The 21,026-nt window shown below is 46.8% G+C and overlaps 1 protein-coding gene across 2 annotated transcripts in view; it reads right to left on the bottom strand.

Annotated features, from left to right (window-relative positions):
* Nucleotides 1–21,026, bottom strand: part of MDGA2 (MAM domain containing glycosylphosphatidylinositol anchor 2) — a 1,135,272-nt gene that overhangs the window by 82,517 nt on the left and 1,031,729 nt on the right. The gene's annotated exons all lie outside the window — the stretch shown is intronic.

Raw genomic sequence — 21,026 nt, forward strand, 5'->3', positions numbered from 1 at the left:
CAGGGCCTTCCTACCTCTATGACTGTTTGCTTATACCCAGTTTTGTTGGATCATTGTGTACAACTGTAAAATGCAACAGAATTTGCTACGCTATATAAAAAACTGTTAATAAATAAATAACTTTTTTTTAATCTAAAGGCATAACATTATGCAGAGGATCTGAAAAAATATGGTAATTCCGCAGCCGCCGTTATTTGCACAGATGCACAAAGACGCACCATCAGATGCACATGGGCCCTCATTCAGCTATGGTTGGAGGCAGGGCCGGTGCTAGGGTGTTCAGCGCCCTCCTGCAAACTGTACATTTTGCGCCCTCCAACAGCTGCACCATAGTCATTGGCCCAAATTTATTAAGCCTTAAAAGGTGATAATGTGTAGACGGCTAAAGAACCAGCCAATCAGCTTCCTAATTGAGATGTTACAGGCTGTGTTTGAAAAATGAGAGTTAAGAGCTGGTTGTCTGGTACTTTATCACTCTTTATCCATCTCCACATAATCACTTTTAAGGCTTAAAACATTTGGGCCTATTAAAATGTAAAAAGAGTGATTGGGTGAGGGTGAGAGTCAGTGTGTGACAGAGAGAGGATGACAGGAGAGATAAGGTGACAGGTATAAGATTAGAGTCAGTGGGTGACAGGAGAGTCAGTGGGTAACAAGAGAGAAGTGACAGGGAGGGGGTAGCGGCAGGGAGAAGCAGTGAGAGATGGGCACAGAGTGACACTGGGAGAGGCAACGGAAGCCAGTGAGAGGCGGAAGGTGACAATGAGAGGTAGAGTGTGACCAGCAGAGGGTGAAAACAGAGGGTGACAGGGTGAGGGTGAGAGTCAGTGGGTGACAGGAGAGAGAGAGAGGTGACAGGGAAATGGTAAGAATCAATGGGTGACAGGAAAGATAGGTGATGGGGAGGCAGTGATGTGCAGAGAGGTGAGGCAGGAGGGCAGCAGTGGCAAACGCAGGATTTCAAGAGGGGGGTTTCCAAATGCAGTCCATAATCTCCCACTCTGCAGAACATTGGAGCAAGTGTGGGAGTCTGGAGGAGCGGTAAAAGAACCTAGTACAGACCCTGGACATTAATGTTCACATTGATCTTTTTATACACTGGTTACTTGATGGAATACAGTATTAATATTTAACATTATAGATGGTCTATAGTATAGCCTGTGTCAAATATTTAAATAATATAAATAAGTGGTCAGGAAAAGGAAAAACAAACCATAATAAATAACAAACATAATAGAACCAGTACTGCACGTTCTAAGCACATATTCACTAGAGATGAGCGGGTTCGGTTCCTCGGAATCCGAACCCGCCCGAACTTCATGTTTTTTTTCACGGGTCCGAGCGACTCGGATCTTCCCGCCTTGCTCGGTTAACCCGAGCGCGCCCGAACGTCATCATGACGCTGTCGGATTCTCGCGAGACTCGGATTCTATATAAGGAGCCGCGCGTCGCCGCCATTTTCACACGTGCATTGAGATTGATAGGGAGAGGACGTGGCTGGCGTCCTCTCCATTTAGATTAGAAGAGAGAGAGTGAGATTGATTTGAGACAGAGACACTTGATTTACTGGAGCTTAGGAGTACTGTAGAGAGTGCAGAGTTTAGTAGTGACTGACCACAGTGACCACCAGACAGTGCAGTTTTATTTAATATAATCCGTTCTCTGCCTGAAAAAAACGATACACAGTGACTCAGTCACATACCATATCTGTGTGCACTGCTCAGCCCAGTGTGCTGCATCATCTATGTATATATCTGACTGTGCTCACACAGCTTATAATTGTGGGGGAGACTGGGGAGCAGTGCCAGTTATAGGTTATAGCAGGAGCCAGGAGTACATATTATTAAAATTAAACAGTGCACACTTTTGCTGCAGGAGTGCCACTGCCAGTGTGACTGACCAGTGACCTGACCACACTGACCACCAGTATAGTTAGTAGTATACTATATTGTGATTGCCTGAAAAAGTTAAACACTCGTCGTGTGACTTGTGTGGTGTTTTTTTTTTTATTCTATAAAAAACTCATTCTGCTGACAGACAGTGTCCAGCAGGTCCGTCATTATATAATATATACCTGTCCGGCTGCAGTAGTGATATATATATATTTTTTATATCATTATTTATCATCCAGTCGCAGCAGACACAGTACGGTAGTTCACGGCTGTAGCTACCTCTGTGTCGGCACTCGGCAGTCCATCCATAATTGTATACCACCTACCCGTGGTTTTTTTTCTTTCTTCTTTATACATACATACTACATCTCTTTATCAACCAGTCTATATTAGCAGCAGACACAGTACAGTAGTCCACGGCTGTAGCTACCTCTGTGTCGGCACTCGGCAGTCCATCCATAATTGTATACCACCTACCCGTGGTTTTTTTTTCTTTCTTCTTTATACATACATACTACATCTCTTTATCAACCAGTCTATATTAGCAGCAGACACAGTACAGTAGTCCACGGCTGTAGCTACCTCTGTGTCGGCACTCGGCAGTCCATCCATAATTGTATACCACCTACCCGTGGTTTTTTTTTCTTTCTTCTTTATACATACATACTACATCTCTTTATCAACCAGTCTATATTAGCAGCAGACACAGTACAGTACGGTAGTCCACGGCTGTAGCTACCTCTGTGTCGGCACTCAGCAGTCCGTCCATAATTGTATACCACCTACCCGTGGTTTTTTTTACTTTCTTCTTTATACATACATACTACATCTCTTTATCAACCAGTCTATATTAGCAGCAGACACAGTACAGTAGTCCACGGCTGTAGCTACCTCTGTGTCGGCACTCGGCAGTCCATCCATAATTGTATACCACCTACCCGTGGTTTTTTTTTTTCTTTCTTCTTTATACATACTACATCTCATTATGAACCAGTCTATATTAGCAGCAGACACAGTACGGTAGTCCACGGCTGTAGCTACCTCTGTGTCGGCACTCGGCAGTCCGTCCATAATTGTATACCACCTACCCGTGGTTTTTTTTTCTTTCTTCTTTATACATACTACATCTCATTATCAACCAGTCTATATTAGCAGCAGACACAGTACGGTAGTCCACGGCTGTAGCTACCTCTGTGTCGGCACTCGGCAGTCCATCCATAATTGTATACCACCTACCCGTGGTTTTTTTTTCTTTCTTCTTTATATATACATACTACATCTCTTTATCAACCAGTCTATATTAGCAGCAGACACATTACAGTAGTCCACGGCTGTAGCTACCTCTGTGTCGGCACTCGGCAGTCCATCCATAATTGTATACCACCTACCCGTGGTTTTTTTTTCTTTCTTCTTTATACATACATACTACATCTCATTATCATCCAGTCTATATTAGCAGCAGACACAGTACAGTACAATAGTCCACGGCTGTAGCTACCTCTGTGTCGGCACTCGGCAGTCCATCCATAATTGTATACTAGTATCCATCCATCTCCATTGTTTACCTGAGGTGCCTTTTAGTTGTGCCTATTAAAATATGGAGAACAAAAATGTTGAGGTTCCAAAATTAGGGAAAGATCAAGATCCACTTCCACCTCGTGCTGAAGCTGCTGCCACTAGTCATGGCCGAGACGATGAAATGCCAGCAACGTCGTCTGCCAAGGCCGATGCCCAATGTCATAGTACAGAGCATGTCAAATCCAAAACACCAAATATCAGTAAAAAAAGGACTCCAAAACCTAAAATAAAATTGTCGGAGGAGAAGCGTAAACTTGCCAATATGCCATTTACCACACGGAGTGGCAAGGAACGGCTGAGGCCCTGGCCTATGTTCATGGCTAGTGGTTCAGCTTCACATGAGGATGGAAGCACTCAGCCTCTCGCTAGAAAACTGAAAAGACTCAAGCTGGCAAAAGCACCGCAAAGAACTGTGCGTTCTTCGAAATCCCAAATCCACAAGGAGAGTCCAATTGTGTCGGTTGCGATGCCTGACCTTCCCAACACTGGACGTGAAGAGCATGCGCCTTCCACCATTTGCACGCCCCCTGCAAGTGCTGGAAGGAGCACCCGCAGTCCAGTTCCTGATAGTCAGATTGAAGATGTCAGTGTTGAAGTACACCAGGATGAGGAGGATATGGGTGTTGCTGGTGCTGGGGAGGAAATTGACCAGGAGGATTCTGATGGTGAGGTGGTTTGTTTAAGTCAGGCACCCGGGGAGACACCTGTTGTCCGTGGGAGGAATATGGCCGTTGACATGCCTGGTGAAAATACCAAAAAAATCAGCTCTTCGGTGTGGAAGTATTTCACCAGAAATGCGGACAACATTTGTCAAGCCGTGTGTTCCCTTTGTCAAGCTGTAATAAGTAGGGGTAAGGACGTTAACCACCTCGGAACATCCTCCCTTATACGTCACCTGCAGCGCATTCATAATAAGTCAGTGACAAGTTCAAAAACTTTGGGCGACAGCGGAAGCAGTCCACTGACCAGTAAATCCCTTCCTCTTGTAACCAAGCTCACGCAAACCACCCCACCAACTCCCTCAGTGTCAATTTCCTCCTTCCCCAGGAATGCCAATAGTCCTGCAGGCCATGTCACTGGCAATTCTGACGAATCCTCTCCTGCCTGGGATTCCTCCGATGCATCCTTGCGTGTAACGCCTACTGCTGCTGGCGCTGCTGTTGTTGCTGCTGGGAGTCGATGGTCATCCCAGAGGGGAAGTCGTAAGCCCACTTGTACTACTTCCAGTAAGCAATTGACTGTCCAACAGTCCTTTGCGAGGAAGATGAAATATCACAGCAGTCATCCTGCTGCAAAGCGGATAACTGAGGCCTTGACAACTATGTTGGTGTTAGACGTGCGTCCGGAATCCGCCGTTAGTTCACAGGGAACTAGACAATTTATTGAGGCAGTGTGCCCCCGTTACCAAATACCATCTAGGTTCCACTTCTGTAGGCAGGCGATACCGAGAATGTACACGGACGTCAGAAAAAGACTCACCAGTGTCCTAAAAAATGCAGTTGTACCCAATGTCCACTTAACCACGGACATGTGGACAAGTGGAGCAGGGCAGGGTCAGGACTATATGACTGTGACAGCCCACTGGGTAGATGTATGGACTCCCGCCGCAAGAACAGCAGCGGCGGCACCAGTAGCAGCATCTCGCAAACGCCAACTCTTTCCTAGGCAGGCTACGCTTTGTATCACCGCTTTCCAGAATACGCACACAGCTAAAAACCTCTTACGGCAACTGAGGAAGATCATCGCAGAATGGCTTACCCCAATTGGACTCTCCTGTGGATTTGTGGCATCGGACAACGCCAGCAATATTGTGTGTGCATTAAATATGGGCAAATTCCAGCACGTCCCATGTTTTGCACATACCTTGAATTTGGTGGTGCAGAATTTTTTAAAAAACGACAGGGGCGTGCAAGAGATGCTGTCGGTGGCCAGAAGAATTGCGGGACACTTTCGGCGTACAGGCACCACGTACAGAAGACTGGAGCACCACCAAAAACTACTGAACCTGCCCTGCCATCATCTGAAGCAAGAAGTGGTAACGAGGTGGAATTCAACCCTCTATATGCTTCAGAGGTTGGAGGAGCAGCAAAAGGCCATTCAAGCCTATACAATTGAGCACGATATAGGAGGTGGAATGCACTTGTCTCAAGTGCAGTGGAGAATGATTTCAACGTTGTGCAAGGTTCTGATGCCCTTTGAACTTGCCACACGTGAAGTCAGTTCAGACACTGCCAGCCTGAGTCAGGTCATTCCCCTCATCAGGCTTTTGCAGAAGAAGCTGGAGACATTGAAGGAGGAGCTAACACGGAGCGATTCCGCTAGGCATGTGGGACTTGTGGATGGAGCCCTTAATTCGCTTAACAAGGATTCACGGGTGGTCAATCTGTTGAAATCAGAGCACTACATTTTGGCCACCGTGCTCGATCCTAGATTTAAAACCTACCTTGGATCTCTCTTTCCGGCAGACACAAGTCTGCTGGGGTTGAAAGACCTGCTGGTGAGAAAATTGTCAAGTCAAGCAGAACGCGACCTGTCAACATCTCCTCCTTCACATTCTCCCGCAACTGGGGGTGCGAGGAAAAGGCTCAGAATTCCGAGCCCACCCGCTGGCGGTGATGCAGGGCAGTCTGGAGCGACTGCTGATGCTGACATCTGGTCCGGACTGAAGGACCTGACAACGATTACGGACATGTCGTCTACTGTCACTGCATATGATTCTCTCAACATTGAAAGAATGGTGGAGGATTATATGAGTGACCGCATCCAAGTAGGCACGTCACACAGTCCGTACTTATACTGGCAGGAAAAAGAGGCAATTTGGAGGCCCTTGCACAAACTGGCTTTATTCTACCTAAGTTGCCCTCCCACAAGTGTGTACTCCGAAAGAGTGTTTAGTGCCGCCGCTCACCTTGTCAGCAATCGGCGTACGAGGTTACATCCAGAAAATGTGGAGAAGATGATGTTCATTAAAATGAATTATAATCAATTCCTCCGCGGAGACATTGACCAGCAGCAATTGCCTCCACAAAGTACACAGGGAGCTGAGATGGTGGATTCCAGTGGGGACGAATTGATAATCTGTGAGGAGGGGGATGTACACGGTGATATATCGGAGGATGATGATGAGGTGGACATCTTGCCTCTGTAGAGCCAGTTTGTGCAAGGAGAGATTAATTGCTTCTTTTTTGGGGGGGGTCCAAACCAACCCGTCATATCAGTCACAGTCGTGTGGCAGACCCTGTCACTGAAATGATGGGTTGGTTAAAGTGTGCATGTCCTGTTTATACAACATAAGGGTGGGTGGGAGGGCCCAAGGACAATTCCATCTTGCACCTCTTTTTTCTTTTATTTTTCTTTGCGTCATGTGCTGTTTGGGGAGGGTTTTTTGGAAGGGCCATCCTGCGTGACACTGCAGTGCCACTCCTAGATGGGCCCGGTGTTTGTGTCGGCCACTAGGGTCGCTTATCTTACTCACACAGTCAGCTACCTCATTGCGCCTCTTTTTTTCTTTGCGTCATGTGCTGTTTGGGGAGGGTTTTTTGGAAGGGCCATCCTGCGTGACACTGCAGTGCCACTCCTAGATGGGCCCGGTGTTTGTGTCGGCCACTAGGGTCACTTATCTTACTCACACAGTCAGCTACCTCATTGCGCCTCTTTTTTTCTTTGCGTCATGTGCTGTTTGGGGAGGGTTTTTTGGAAGGGCCATCCTGCGTGACACTGCAGTGCCACTCCTAGATGGGCCCGGTGTTTGTGTCGGCCACTAGGGTCGCTTATCTTACTCACACAGTCAGCTACCTCATTGCGCCTCTTTTTTTCTTTGCGTCATGTGCTGTTTGGGGAGGGTTTTTTGGAAGGGCCATCCTGCGTGACACTGCAGTGCCACTCCTAGATGGGCCCGGTGTTTGTGTCGGCCACTAGGGTCGCTTATCTTACTCACACAGCTACCTCATTGCGCCTCTTTTTTTCTTTGCGTCATGTGCTGTTTGGGGAGGGTTTTTTGGAAGGTACATCCTGCGTGACACTGCAGTGCCACTCCTAGATGGGCCCGGTGTTTGTGTCGGCCACTAGGGTCGCTTATCTTACTCACACAGCGACCTCGGTGCAAATTTTAGGACTAAAAATAATATTGTGAGGTGTGAGGTATTCAGAATAGACTGAAAATGAGTGTAAATTGTGGTTTTTGAGGTTAATAATACTTTGGGATCAAAATGACCCCCAAATTCTATGATTTAAGCTGTTTTTTAGGGTTTTTTTAAAAAAACACCCGAATCCAAAACACACCCGAATCCGACAAAAAAAATTCGGTGAGGTTTTGCCAAAACGCGGTTGAACCCAAAACACGGCCGTGGAACCGAACCCAAAACCAAAACACAAAACCCGAAAAATTTCCGGCGCTCATCTCTAATATTCACCCATATCATGATAAGGCTCCTGTCTCTTCTACCTGGTAGCTGCTCTCTGGTCCATTTCACTGATTAAGGACCCAGCTCCACTCACAGCAAACATGATAGATAAAGCTGCTACACTGGGCATGCGCAGCAGCTCTGCTCTGTCTCTTAAACTGCATGATGTGACAGCAGCTCTAGTATTTGTATTATATATCATTGCTATTGTCATAATGTAAGCCACTTGGCAAGAGGAGAGGGGTTTCCGTGCAACTAGAAACCCCCCCTGCGTTTGCCTATGGGGCAGAGCCTTTCCTGTCATACTAACGTATAAGACAAAGGTTTGACTATACAAAGTACATGAAAAATACAAATAAGATATAAGAAATATCTTTTTGTATTATTCTAAGAATTTTTATAGTCAAAACTCTGAAGTAAAAAGTCTGTGACATGTAAGACAGTGCCTCCCCTGCCTACCTTATCCGCACATCTCTGATCAAAACTCACCAAATTTCCAGCAGTATATATTGCTGCACCCGTGTATAATACCCTTGGGCTCATATATTGTGTGTAAACCTTGCTCTGGTACTCAGGGGTGTTTCTACAGAGGAGGGGGCCCGTGTGCACCTCTGGGTGGGCCCCGTCCTCTGAACGGCGCTGTAAACTCTGGCATTGTGCCGGAGTCTACTGCGCATGCGCAGGTTTCCGGAAACATGGCGCCCGCCATGATCCAGAGACCAATTTGACTACTGCCCATGCGCGGCAGTCATTTTGGTGGCGATTTCTGCCGTGAATTCTGCGCCCGCCACTGGACTCCGGTAAGGTAAGTATTTAAATGGGTGCAATGTGTGCGGTGTGGGCCCCCCTGGACTCGGGGCCCATGTGTACCGCACACATTGCACCCATTATAGAAACACCAATGCTGGTACTAGCTAGTGCCCCCTGAGCCATTTATCTCACCACACGTCCACATACGGGTGTCAGATTATACACACGAATGTGATACTAGCCCCCCTTCCCGCACACACGAACAGGATACTACCCCCCCTCCCTCCCCAGACACACGAATAGGATACTATCACCCCCTCCCTCCCCAGACACACAAATAGAATACTACCACCTCCCTCCCTCCCCAGACACACGAATAGGATACTACCACCCCCCTCCCTCCCCAGACACACGAATAGAATACCACCACCTCCTCCCCAGACACACGAATAGGATACTACCCCCCTCCCTCCCCAGACACACTAATAGAATACCACCTCCCTCCCCAGACACACGAATAGGATACTACCACCCCCCTCCCTCCCCAGACACACGAATAGAATACCACCCCCCCCTCCCCAGACACACGAATAGGATACTACCCCCCTCCCTCCCCAGACACACGAATAGGATACTACCCCCCTCCCTCCTCAGACACACGAATAGGATACTACCCCCCCTCCCCAGACACACGAATAGGATACTACCCCCCTCCCTCCCCAGACACACAAATAGGATACTACCCCCCTCCCCAGACACATGAATAGGATACTACCCCCCTCCCTCCCCAGACACACGAATAGGATACTACCCCCCTCCCTTCCCAGACACACGAATAGGATACTACCCCCCTCCCTTCCCAGACACACAAATAGGATACTACCCCCCTCCCTCCCCAGACACATGAATAGGATACTACACCCCCAGACACATGAATAGGATACTACACCCCCAGACACATGAATAATATACTACCCCCCAGACACATGAATAGGATACTACACCCCCCCCAGACGCATGAATAGGATACTACACCCCCCCCTCCCCAGATGCACGAATAGGTTACTACCCCCCTCCCTCCCCAGACACACGAATAGGATACTACCCCCCTCCCTTCCCAGACACACGAATAGGATACTACCCCCCCAGACACATGAATAGGATACTACACCCCCAGACACATGAATAAGATACTACCCCCCCCCAGACACATGAATAGGATACAACACCCCCAGACACATGAATAGGATACTACACCCCCAGACTCATGAATAAGATACTACCCCCCCCCCCAGACGCATGAATAGGATACTACACCCCCCCCCCTCCCCAGATGCACGAATAGGTTACTACCCCCCTCCCTCCCCAGACACACGAATAGGTTACTACCCCCCTCCCTCCCTAGACACACGAATAGGTTACTACCCCCCTCCCTCCCTCCCCAGACACACGAATAGGATACTACCCCCCTCCCTTCCCAGACACACGAATAGGATACTACCCCCCCAGACACACGAATAGGATACTACCCCCCCAGACACACGAATAGGATACTACCCCCCCAGACACATGAATAGGATACTACACCCCCAGACACATGAATAAGATATTACCCCCCCCACCCAGACACATGAATAGGATACTATACACCCCCCTCCCCAGATGCATGAATAGAATACCACCCCCCCCCCTCCCCAGACACATGAATAGGATACTACACCCCCCTCCCCAGATGCATGAATAGGATACTACACCCTCCCCAGACGCACAAATAGGATACTACACCCCCATCCCCAGACACATGAATAGGATACTACCCCCCCAGACACACGAATAGGATACTAACTATTCCCCCAGACACATGAATAGGGTACCCCCCCCCCCCCCCCCTCTGTTTATCTGCAGCAGAAGTTACCTGTCTCAGCTCTTCTGTGGCTTGTTGCTAGGGCTACAGGCTGCTACAGGCTGGCTGCTCCTCTTCTCATGATAACAACTTGCCTTGCTCCTCCAGACAGTGCACACTGTACAGTCACATGTACATCATGTGACTTCCTGTGTCCCCACTCTGAATCCAGCACTGACGGCAGGGGAGAGAGGGGGGCGGTGCTGAAGACTGCCGAGTCTTCAGTGAGGCAGGGGATAGAAGAGAGGAGTTTGGGGAGGCGACGCTACTGCCTGTGTTTCAGCAGACATGGGCAGAGAGGAGGAGCAAGGAGAAGAGAGGGTGGGAGCCTGACTCACGGTAGGAGATCACGCTGTTAAGGTGGGTACACACTATTAGATATATCTGCAGATCAATTGATCTGCAGATATATCTATGTACGGATCGGGCAGTGTGCTGTGCATACACACAGCCCGATCCATCGGGGGACTGACGTCATGAACTGGGCGGGCGCTCGCGCCCGCCCAGTTCACCTGTCAATCACCGCCGGCCGCCGCAGCATGTGTACGGGCGGTCGGCCGACCGCCCCGTACACACACAGCGACGGGCCAATATATTGTTAGATATATTGGCTGTCGGCTGTGCTGCGCGGCCGACACGATACGTCTGTGAACGACGGAGTTCACAGACGTATCGCCCGTACACACTGGCCGACGGTCCCGCGATGTATCGGCCGTTCAAGAGAACGGCCGATACATCGACCAGTGTGTATGTGTACGGGCCTTTAGAGTGACTGAGTGACAGAAGAGCTGTTCACACTTGCGGCGCCGCTGCCTGTCACAGTGTGACAGGTGGTGCGGTAGCCAGCAGAAACACGGCCCCTCAGCAAGGTAGCAGAGTGGGGAGAGCGCCTCTCCAGAGTGGCGCCTCAATGCTTTGCAGACCTTGCTGAGCGGGTAGCGCCGGCTCTGGTTGGAGGTGTAGTGTACAGCCATGAGCGCTGCAGCGCTAGCGCTTACATAGCAGCAGCTCTAGCACTAATATGGTAATGCAGCAGGAGGCGTCGCGCCAAGTAGGCCACCGGAGGAGCTACCAAGAGGCCAGGAAATCTCCGTCCTCTGACGGAGATCCCTGGCCTTGATCCTCCCTGGCAATAGTGGCGACACGCCCTTCCCCTAAATGGCATCAGGCGGTCAATAACTGACAGTCTGATGCCGAATTACGTTCATTGATGCAGGACCCGTTCGCACATGCACAGAACTGGTCATGCACACATGCAAATTGCTGCTAATCGGTACTTTGTGACGGATGCAGCACCTCCAGCCACAGCAGAATGAGCAGTGGCGCACCCAGGGGGGATTTCCGAGCACCCTGAAACCCCCCTCCACCAAATGAGTATTATTAATGGCTGTCTAGCGTCCTCTGCAGCCTGCTGTCTTCCTGGTGGCACTTGTAAGTGCTTAATAAAAGTTTACTTTATTTTAATTATATTACATATATATCCATGTGCATACATATATACACAGGTATATACATACATACATATAAACACACACATATATGATATATATACATGTGTGTATATATACGTGTACTGTATGTATATATGTATGCATGTTTAATATGCTATGTATATGTGTGTGTATATATATATATATATATATAGGTGTGTATATATATATATATATATATATGTGTATATACAGTATATATATGTGTAGAGCTTTTACAACTGCGTATGATAATTCCCCACGACACATAAGCCTCTCTGCGTCCAATGTCGTTAATCAATCATCCATGCATGTTCAGTACAAATAACAATCACGCAGCTGCACAAACCGCGGCATTGCGTCCACCTCTGAATCAGACCCTATGTGATTACAAACGTAGAATTATTCATTAACAAATTCATTCATTTATTTTGTTTATTAAAGAGATTTGAACCATCAGGTAATCGATTTATTGGATGATACGTGCTCTCTTACTATAATCTTGTCCACGATTTAGTCGAATGCTAGTAAAAGCACTTCCCTCATGTGGGTGTGGTATGTGTGACAGGCGGTCAGGAGACCACCGGTCATCATACCAATGCGGGCTCGGTGGCGACAAGTTCTATTCCTACTCTATGGGTGTGTGGACATCCACGAGTGGGAATAGTCCCTGTTGGTCGGAACTGTGAGGGGACGGGATGTAGGAGGAGCTTATGTGACCACCGTTCACAAAACTACATCCCCCCTCATGTACGGTACAAGCTTATGTCTGAATGTGCAATCCTCGGACCACTGAAACTTGCTCCAGTCCCATGCCAGGGGCAGGATTCTCTGCAAGCGAATGGCATCTAATATAAGCAATTCAGCATCTGAATTCATAACCATACCTGCGACACTCTCATAAGACCCTGGTAAGAGAGTACATCACAGTCACCGCCCAGGAATATTGAATACTCTGAGACTATGGGAGGAATTTAATTGAGGATGAGAAATGTAAAAAAAATTCACACATCTGCAGGGTTTTTGCTATTCAACTGCAGGACAGAAAATGAGATCACCGCGTCTTGCTTCTGATTTTTCCTAAAATCTTATATTTATGAAAAATCATTGGGACTTGCTCTGGTACCCCATGCCCGCCGTCCCGTTCCCCCTCCAATTACTCACTGAGGACCACTTAAGCAACGGGAAGTTTCCAATTAGCTTAGTCTTTTATTACTTACCTTCCGAAGCAGTGTCTTTTCCAGGGCCAGGGCCGGGTCTATGCAGCAGTAGTGAGTGTAAAGTGTGTGTAAGTGAGTGTACAGTATGTGAGTGTCTGCTTGTCTGTGCTCATGAGTGTATGTGTGACCCAAGGATGTGTGGTGAGGTAAATGGCTCAGGAGGCACTGGCTGGTACCAGAGCCAGATTTCCATGCAATATATGAGCCCAAGGGTGCATGTGGGCATTATACACAGGTGCAGCATTGTATACTGCTGGAGATTTGGTGAGAAATATATTATTTGTATGCTTTATACAGACAAAACTCTGGCTTATACGTTAGTACGACAGGAAAGGCTCTGCCTCACCTCACCGCACATCATTGGTGTGACTCCCAGGGGTACATTTACTAACATTCGTAATTCCCGAAAATAGGTCAAAGTTCAATCACGAATGACATCGACAGTGTAAAACTGCAACTTTTTGAATTTATTACGATGGATTTACTAAGCTGTCGTATTCGTGTTTTTCTTTTCTTCCGATGTCGATGTCATTCGTTTTTTTTTACCTAATTTTACGGCAGTGATTAGCAAAACACTGCCTTTTTTTTTTACAATCAATCTCGGACGGATCTGTGTGATCCGTGCTGGGGTTCTTTTTTTTTTTTTTTTTTTTATTAAACAATGTAAAATCCCCCAAAAAAATGCGTGGGGTCCCCCCTCCTAAGCATAACCAGCCTCGGGCTCTTTGAGCCGATCCTGGTTGCAGAAATATGTGGAAAAAAATGACAGGGGTTCCCCCATATTTAAGCAACCAGCATCGGGCTCTGCGCCTGGTCCTGGTCCCAAAAATACGGGGGACAAAAAGAGTAGGGGTCCCCCGTATTTTTAAAACCAGCACCGGGCTCCACTAGCTGGACAGATAATGCCACAGCCGGGGGTCACTTTTATACAGCGCCCTGCGGCCGTGGCATCAAAAATCCAACTAGTCACCCCTGGCCGGGGTACCCTGGGGGAGTGGGAACCCCTTCAATCAAGGGGTCCCCCCCCCCCAGCCACCCAAGGGCCAGGGGTGAAGCCCGAGGCTGTCCCCCCCCATCCAATGGGCTGCGGATGGGAGGGCTGATAGCCTTTGTTGTAAAATAAAAGATATTGTTTTTAGTAGCAGTACTACAAGTCCCAGCAAGCCTCCCCCGCATGCTGGTACTTGGAGAACCACAAGTACCAGCATGCGGCGGAAAAACGGGCCCGCTGGTACCTGTAGTACTACCACTAAAAAAATACCCAAAAAAACACAAGACACACACACCGTGAAAGTATAATTTTATTACATACATACACACATACATACATACTTACCTTATGTTCCCACGCAGGTCGGTCCTCTTCTCCAGTAGAATCCAAGGGGTACCTGTTGAATAAATTCTACTCACGAGATCCAGGGGTCCAGGCTCCTCGGCAAATCCAGGGATAATCCACGTACTTGAATAAAACAAAAAAACGGTTGCCCGACCACGAACTGAAAGGTGACCCATGTTTGCACATGGGTCACCTTCCCACGAATGCCAGAAACCCACTTTGCCTTCTGGCTAAGTGGGTTTCTTCAGCCAATCAGGGAGTGCCACGTTGTAGCACCCTCCTGATCAGCTGTGTGGTCCTGTCCTCACTGACAGGCAGCACGCGGCAGTGTTACAATGTAGCGCCTATGCGCTACATTGTAACCAATGATGGGAACTTTCTGCTCAGCGGTGACGTCACTTTAGGTCAACCGCAGGGCAGAAAGTTCCCATCATTGGTTACAATGTAGCGCATAGGCGCTACATTGTAACACTGCCGTGTGCTGCCTGTCAGTGAGGACAGGAGCACACAGCTGATCAGGAGAGTGCTACAACGTGGCACTCCCTGATTGGCTGAAGAAACCCACTTAGCCAGAAGGCAAAGTGGGTTTCTGGCATTCGTGGGAAGGTGACCCATGTGCAAACATGGGTCACCTTTCAGTTCGTGGTCGGGCAACCGTTTTTTTGTTTTATTCAAGTACGTGGATTATCCCTGGATTTGCCGAGGAGCCTGGACCCCTGGATCTCGTGAGTATAATTTCTTCAACAGGTACCCCTTGGATTCTACTGGAGAAGAGGACCGACCTGCGTGGGAACATAAGGTAAGTATGTATGTATGTATGTGTGTATGTATGTAATAAAATCATACTTTCACGGTGTGTGTGTCTTGTGTTTTTTTGGGTATTTTTTTAGTGGTAGTACTACAGGTACCAGCGGGCCCGTTTTTCCGCCGCATGCTGGTACTTGTGGTTCTCCAAGTACCAGCATGCGGGGGAGGCTTGCTGGGACTTGTAGTACTGCTACTAAAAACAATATCTTTTATTTTACAACAAAGGCTATCAGCCCTCCCATCCGCAGCCCATTGGATGGGGGGGGACAGCCTCGGGCTTCACCCCTGGCCCTTGGGTGGCTGGAGGGGGGGGACCCCTTGATTGAAGGGGTCCCCACTCCCCCAGGGTACCCCGGCCAGGGGTGACTAGTTGGATTTTTGATGCCACGGCCGCAGGGCGCTGTATAAAAGTGACCCCCGGCTGTGGCATTATCTGTCCAGCTAGTGGAGCCCGGTGCTGGTTTTAAAAATACGGGGGACCCCTACTCTTTTTGTCCCCCGTATTTTTGGGACCAGGACCAGGCGCAGAGCCCGATGCTGGTTGCTTAAATATGGGGGAACCCCTGTCATTTTTTTCCACATATTTCTGCAACCAGGATCGGCTCAAAGAGCCCGAGGCTGGTTATGCTTAGGAGGGGGGACCCTACGCAATTTTTTTTAAAAAAATAAGCACTTTCCCACCCCTTCCCACTGATATACATGCACGGATCTCATGGATCCGTGCATGCCTATCCAAACACGAATAAAAAAAAAAGTTCTGTTTTTTTTTAGCACTTTTTTACGAGTTGTAATTTTTCACGGCAGTGTTTGTTCTTTTTTTGCTTTGCACTTCTTAGTAAATGACCGAGATTCATACTTAAACAGCCGCGTTTTGACCGATGGTGTATTCATTCGTAATTTTTTACCTGAACTTGCAAAAAATTACGAATGCCCTCATCACTGCCGTGATTAGTGCTTAGTAAATGACCGAGATTAACCGAGATGACACTTTGATGAAAAAACGGCATCTCGGTCAAAATCGGGAGCTTAGTAAATATACCCCCCAGTGTCTGTGTGATCCCCCTCCGTGTGAGTGTACTTCCTTCCTGGAGGCAGGAGCTGGGAGAACTACATCTCCCAGCAGCCCCCTTCTCAGTGGGAAGATGGAAGTTAGACCACCAGGAGCAGCAGAGACCACCGGAAAACACCGGACAGGTGAGAATAATTTTGGGGATATTTTCACGCTCCACAGAGTTTTCAAAGTTGAAATCCCCTCCACCAGTTTTTAAAATTGGATACCGCAAGTATCGGGAGCGCATATACTCACAGCGACCCAAAATTGGGCGCGATGGGTGCAATTTTTTCTGTGGAGGAAACCTTGCATCCTGTTGAATTCCCCCCTGTGCATCTCAGTCGCCTCTGCGACTTTGTGAGTACACACCATGAGATGTATACGCTGTGTTTTAAGTTACTTCAAACCATTTGCGCGAATATCATCATTGCATCCGACTCAGGGGCAGATTAATTAACCTGGAGAAGGCATAAGGAAGTGATAAAGCAGTGATATGTGCAAGGTGATGAAGGCACCAGCCAATCAGATCCTCACTGTTAATTTACATATTGGAGCTGATTGGCTGGTGCCTTTATCACCTTGCACATATCACTGGTTTATCACTTTCTTATGCCTTCTCCAGGTTAATACATCGGCCCCAAGTGTGTGTCATATTTAAGGGAAGAAAAATAAACAACTCTCTTTTCTGATTTCTTCCTGTAAAAAATAAACAGTAATACACTAAGTATCTTATTTAAAAATAAAAAATAAAACATTCTGAAATGCATGGAATAGACAAATAAAAATCAAAGAGTTTCTTGTTAACCCTGCGTGATAAATGGGTTACAAGATTCATTTCTAGCTGCAATCATAAATAAAAAATGTGTTGGTCAGTCCCGCTGTGTGAATATGAATCATTTCTAGGTAACAGAGATCGCGTTCCCAGCAGCACGGGCACTATTTATATCTGAGAGTAAATTATTATCATTTTAATCCTGCTGGGGCCCTAATAGGATTAATTAAAAATACAGATGCTTTTCTGTTTTCTATTTTCTCTGTTTTCTATTCACTGTATAAATAGCACAATCACCGCTGTGGGTTTTTAAGACCTAGCAAACAACTAGATTAATGTAGAATGAAGCAGTAGTGGGTCTGATTTGATCATAGAATAAGACCTACTCGATATTCTTAAATAATAAAGTTTTCTGTGATTACATATTAATTAAAAAAGGGAATCAAGTAATCTTGTATTTAAATAGTAAATAAATAACTAATGCAAATAAAATATACTTAAAATAAAAATGTTACTTATGACAAAAATACTGTTACATCATTAAGGGGCCGATTTATCACCGTCTGCATCTGAGGATGTGGGTGTGATATGATCGCCCCAATCCACAATGCGATAATTGATTACATTGCATGGATGTATCAATTATCGCATGCAGGGACAGAGCTTGCGAGAAAGTTCTGTCCCTGTGATGCTACTACCAGGGGTGTTTTAAGAGAGGAGGAGACCCGCGTGCAGCCTTCGTCGCGGGCCCACTCCTCTACGGCAGCAGTAGACGCTGGCATAATGCCAGAGTCTACTGCACATGCGCAGGTCTCCGGAAATATGGTGCCCGCGTCTTGTTCCCAGGGACACCTACAGTGCGCATGCGCAAATCACTCAGAAATGGCTATGGCAGCCATTTTCCGAGATATCTGTGCTCGCACAGCATGGCCTCCGTCGCGGGACTCTGGAGGGGTAAGTATATTCTATGGGTGCAGTGTGTGCGGTGTGGGCCCCCCTGGACCCAGGGGCCGTGTGCACCGCACACACAGCACCCATTATAGAAACGCCTATGGCTTCTATGCAGACATCTCAGGGTATTTTTCATGAAAAGTATGCTGAGAGATGACTGCATATGCGTCGACATTGCCGCCGCTACCACTGCTGGGAACCCTCCCCCCTCCCTCTTCCCATTTGCTTTGCAAAGAACGACTCTTCACTCTGGTAGCTTTATCATTCCGCATCTTTACTCTTCACAAATGTTGTACAACACATTTGTTTTGCAAAACATGGCTTCCATACTAGCTAATACACACCAGACCCCCTCTGTCATCCAGCTGCTCGCCAGCATCAGTACTCCCGCCCACTGGTTTCCACAAAGCTTTACAACTTCACACACAAATTAGTCCCATCCAGATAGGGCTGATGTATGAATTACCTTCTCTGTAGAATTGTTAACCGTGTCAGCGATCCTGACACGCAGAACACCAACAGTGGGATCCTGACAGACAGAATCCTGCTGGTAAGTACCGGGGGTTAGGGTTAGGCACTAGGGGGAGGGTTAGGCATTAGGGTTAATATATATATATATATATATATATATATAAATAAAACATATATATATACTGTATGTATATATATTACAGTATATATACTGATTAGCCTGTAAGTATCCTGTTAAAGATATTCCTAAACTATCCTTCACCCACAAAGTAGGAAATCAGCACAGTACTTGGGACATGAAATGTTATAAAATCCCCAGTTACTGTACGTCAGGAAAGGGTTTTTACTAGCATTCACAAACAGGGACGGATGCAATTATGGCATGAAAGCACGTACCAATAAATCAATTGACTGATGGTTTCAAATCTCTTTAACCTTTAGAAACAAATACATCAATAAATAATAACATTTGTAAACGCCATTATTGTAGGTTGGGGATTGTTAAAAATGAACGAATTCATTAATTAATGCACATTTGCCTGATTCAGATGTGCCGATGTTTGCACACTTGCCTGATTTTTTTTGTACTGAGTACGCATATGAGTCGCACTGCGTACACGTGGCAATTGATTGGCGATGGTGGGTGCAGTGAAGATTTATTGGCCAAGTGAATGCCAGGCAGTGAGTATTTTTGGAAAGTAATGGAGCTAAAATGCAGATGTGTCACACCCACTTGAGGATGTCACCATACGCAGCTGTAAAGGCACCTATGGCTTTCTTGCAACTGATGTTATGAGTAACCATAGGTTGCCACCGATGGTGTGTCTTTGTATGTAAGTGGCAGATCAGAACCACTGCCGGTGGGTGTCTGTGCATATACCATTGGCAGCGGCATTAGCATATTTTTGTAGATTTGCCATGTATTGGATAGCAGTATCAACAACATTTATGTCAGTATCTGTATCAGGCACATAGGTAAAACCAGTACTTACCAAACATGACAAAATGATAGCATGTACTATTAATATAAATACACTACAAAGACTCATTCTAGGGCAACAGGTAGTGCAAGTGTTTTGTTTGTTTTTCCTCAAAAAGAGGTTTAGGGGTATATTCAATAGAAGTCGGATCCATTCCGACATTCATTTGTCGGAATGGATCCGACCTGGCCTATTCAATGGACATCTCAATTCGACTTTTACAAAAGTCGAATTGAGATGTTTTGGGGGGGGGGGGGGGAGACGGGGGAGAGCTGTGGGCAGACGGGGGAGAGCAGCGCTACAGCAGCAGCAGCCACTGCTGTAGTACTGCTCTCCCCCATTTGCCCGTGGCTCTCCCCCGTCCCTCCTGTCTTATAGCCGCCAGTCCGTCTCCCATCACAGCCACCGCTCTGTCCCCCATCACAGCCACCGCTCTGTTTCCTGTCACAGTCGCCGCTCTGTCCCGCTCCCCGTCTCCCCCTCTCTCACAGCCCCCGCTCACGGCAGCGTTCATACGGCTCCAGCAAGCGAGGTCTCGCTTGCTGGAGCCGGGTGGATGCTGCTGTGAGCGGCAACTTTCCTCCAGCGTTGCTCACCCCGTCCCCGCCTCGGCTCTCCCCCTCTCCTGCTCTAATCCCTCATCTCAGTCCGACATTTTTTAATGTCGGACTGAGATGGTCGAAAAGGGGGCCAAAACCTGTTGGTTTTGGCCCTGTTTTCGACACAAGCATGTAGATCGTCAGCTATTCCGCCAATCCACGTGCTTTTTGACAAGTCAAATTCATTATTAAATAAAAAAGTTCACCATTACAGTTTAGCTAGCATAAGAATTCTATAAGAATAATAGAAAACATATCTGTTTTATGACAAATAAATAAGCTAGTATCACTCATACCAAATCATTTCAGTATATTATTTTTGGCTACATAGTTCTAATATAACATCTGCCATTGCTTTGTGGTTGGAGGTAGACATTTTTTGGGAAAACACCTGGATTGCTGGAAAATTGTACTCCAATTTTTTTTTTTCTTCTACAATATTATTGATTATTCTCAAATTAAACTTTAGCCAACATCCTTCTTGAGTTTGAGTCAGTTTTTCTCATAAATGGAAATGATCATTAAGAATAATATCTTGTAGGTTTAATGGTTCTAAGAATACAGTATTATATACCACATTGCAGTTGTACCTCTTGCACATCTCTATTCCCTGAAAACTTGTGGCTCATGGGTTGATCCTGCTGCTTAACACAAGAGAAACGGAATACATAGTAACATAGTAACACAGATAATGAGGTTGAAAAAAAGTTGTTCATTGAGTTCAACCTTTATTTTTGATCTTATACTATTCTCTATATAACCATAGATTTACCCATAATGACTCAAGTGAAGACCGCTTTATGTCTAGTTAACAACTACAATGCATAGTTTTTCTAAAATACAT

This window comes from Pseudophryne corroboree, chromosome 12 (genome assembly GCF_028390025.1).
Source record: "Pseudophryne corroboree isolate aPseCor3 chromosome 12, aPseCor3.hap2, whole genome shotgun sequence".
In the NCBI taxonomy this organism is placed as follows: Eukaryota; Metazoa; Chordata; class Amphibia; order Anura; family Myobatrachidae; genus Pseudophryne; species Pseudophryne corroboree.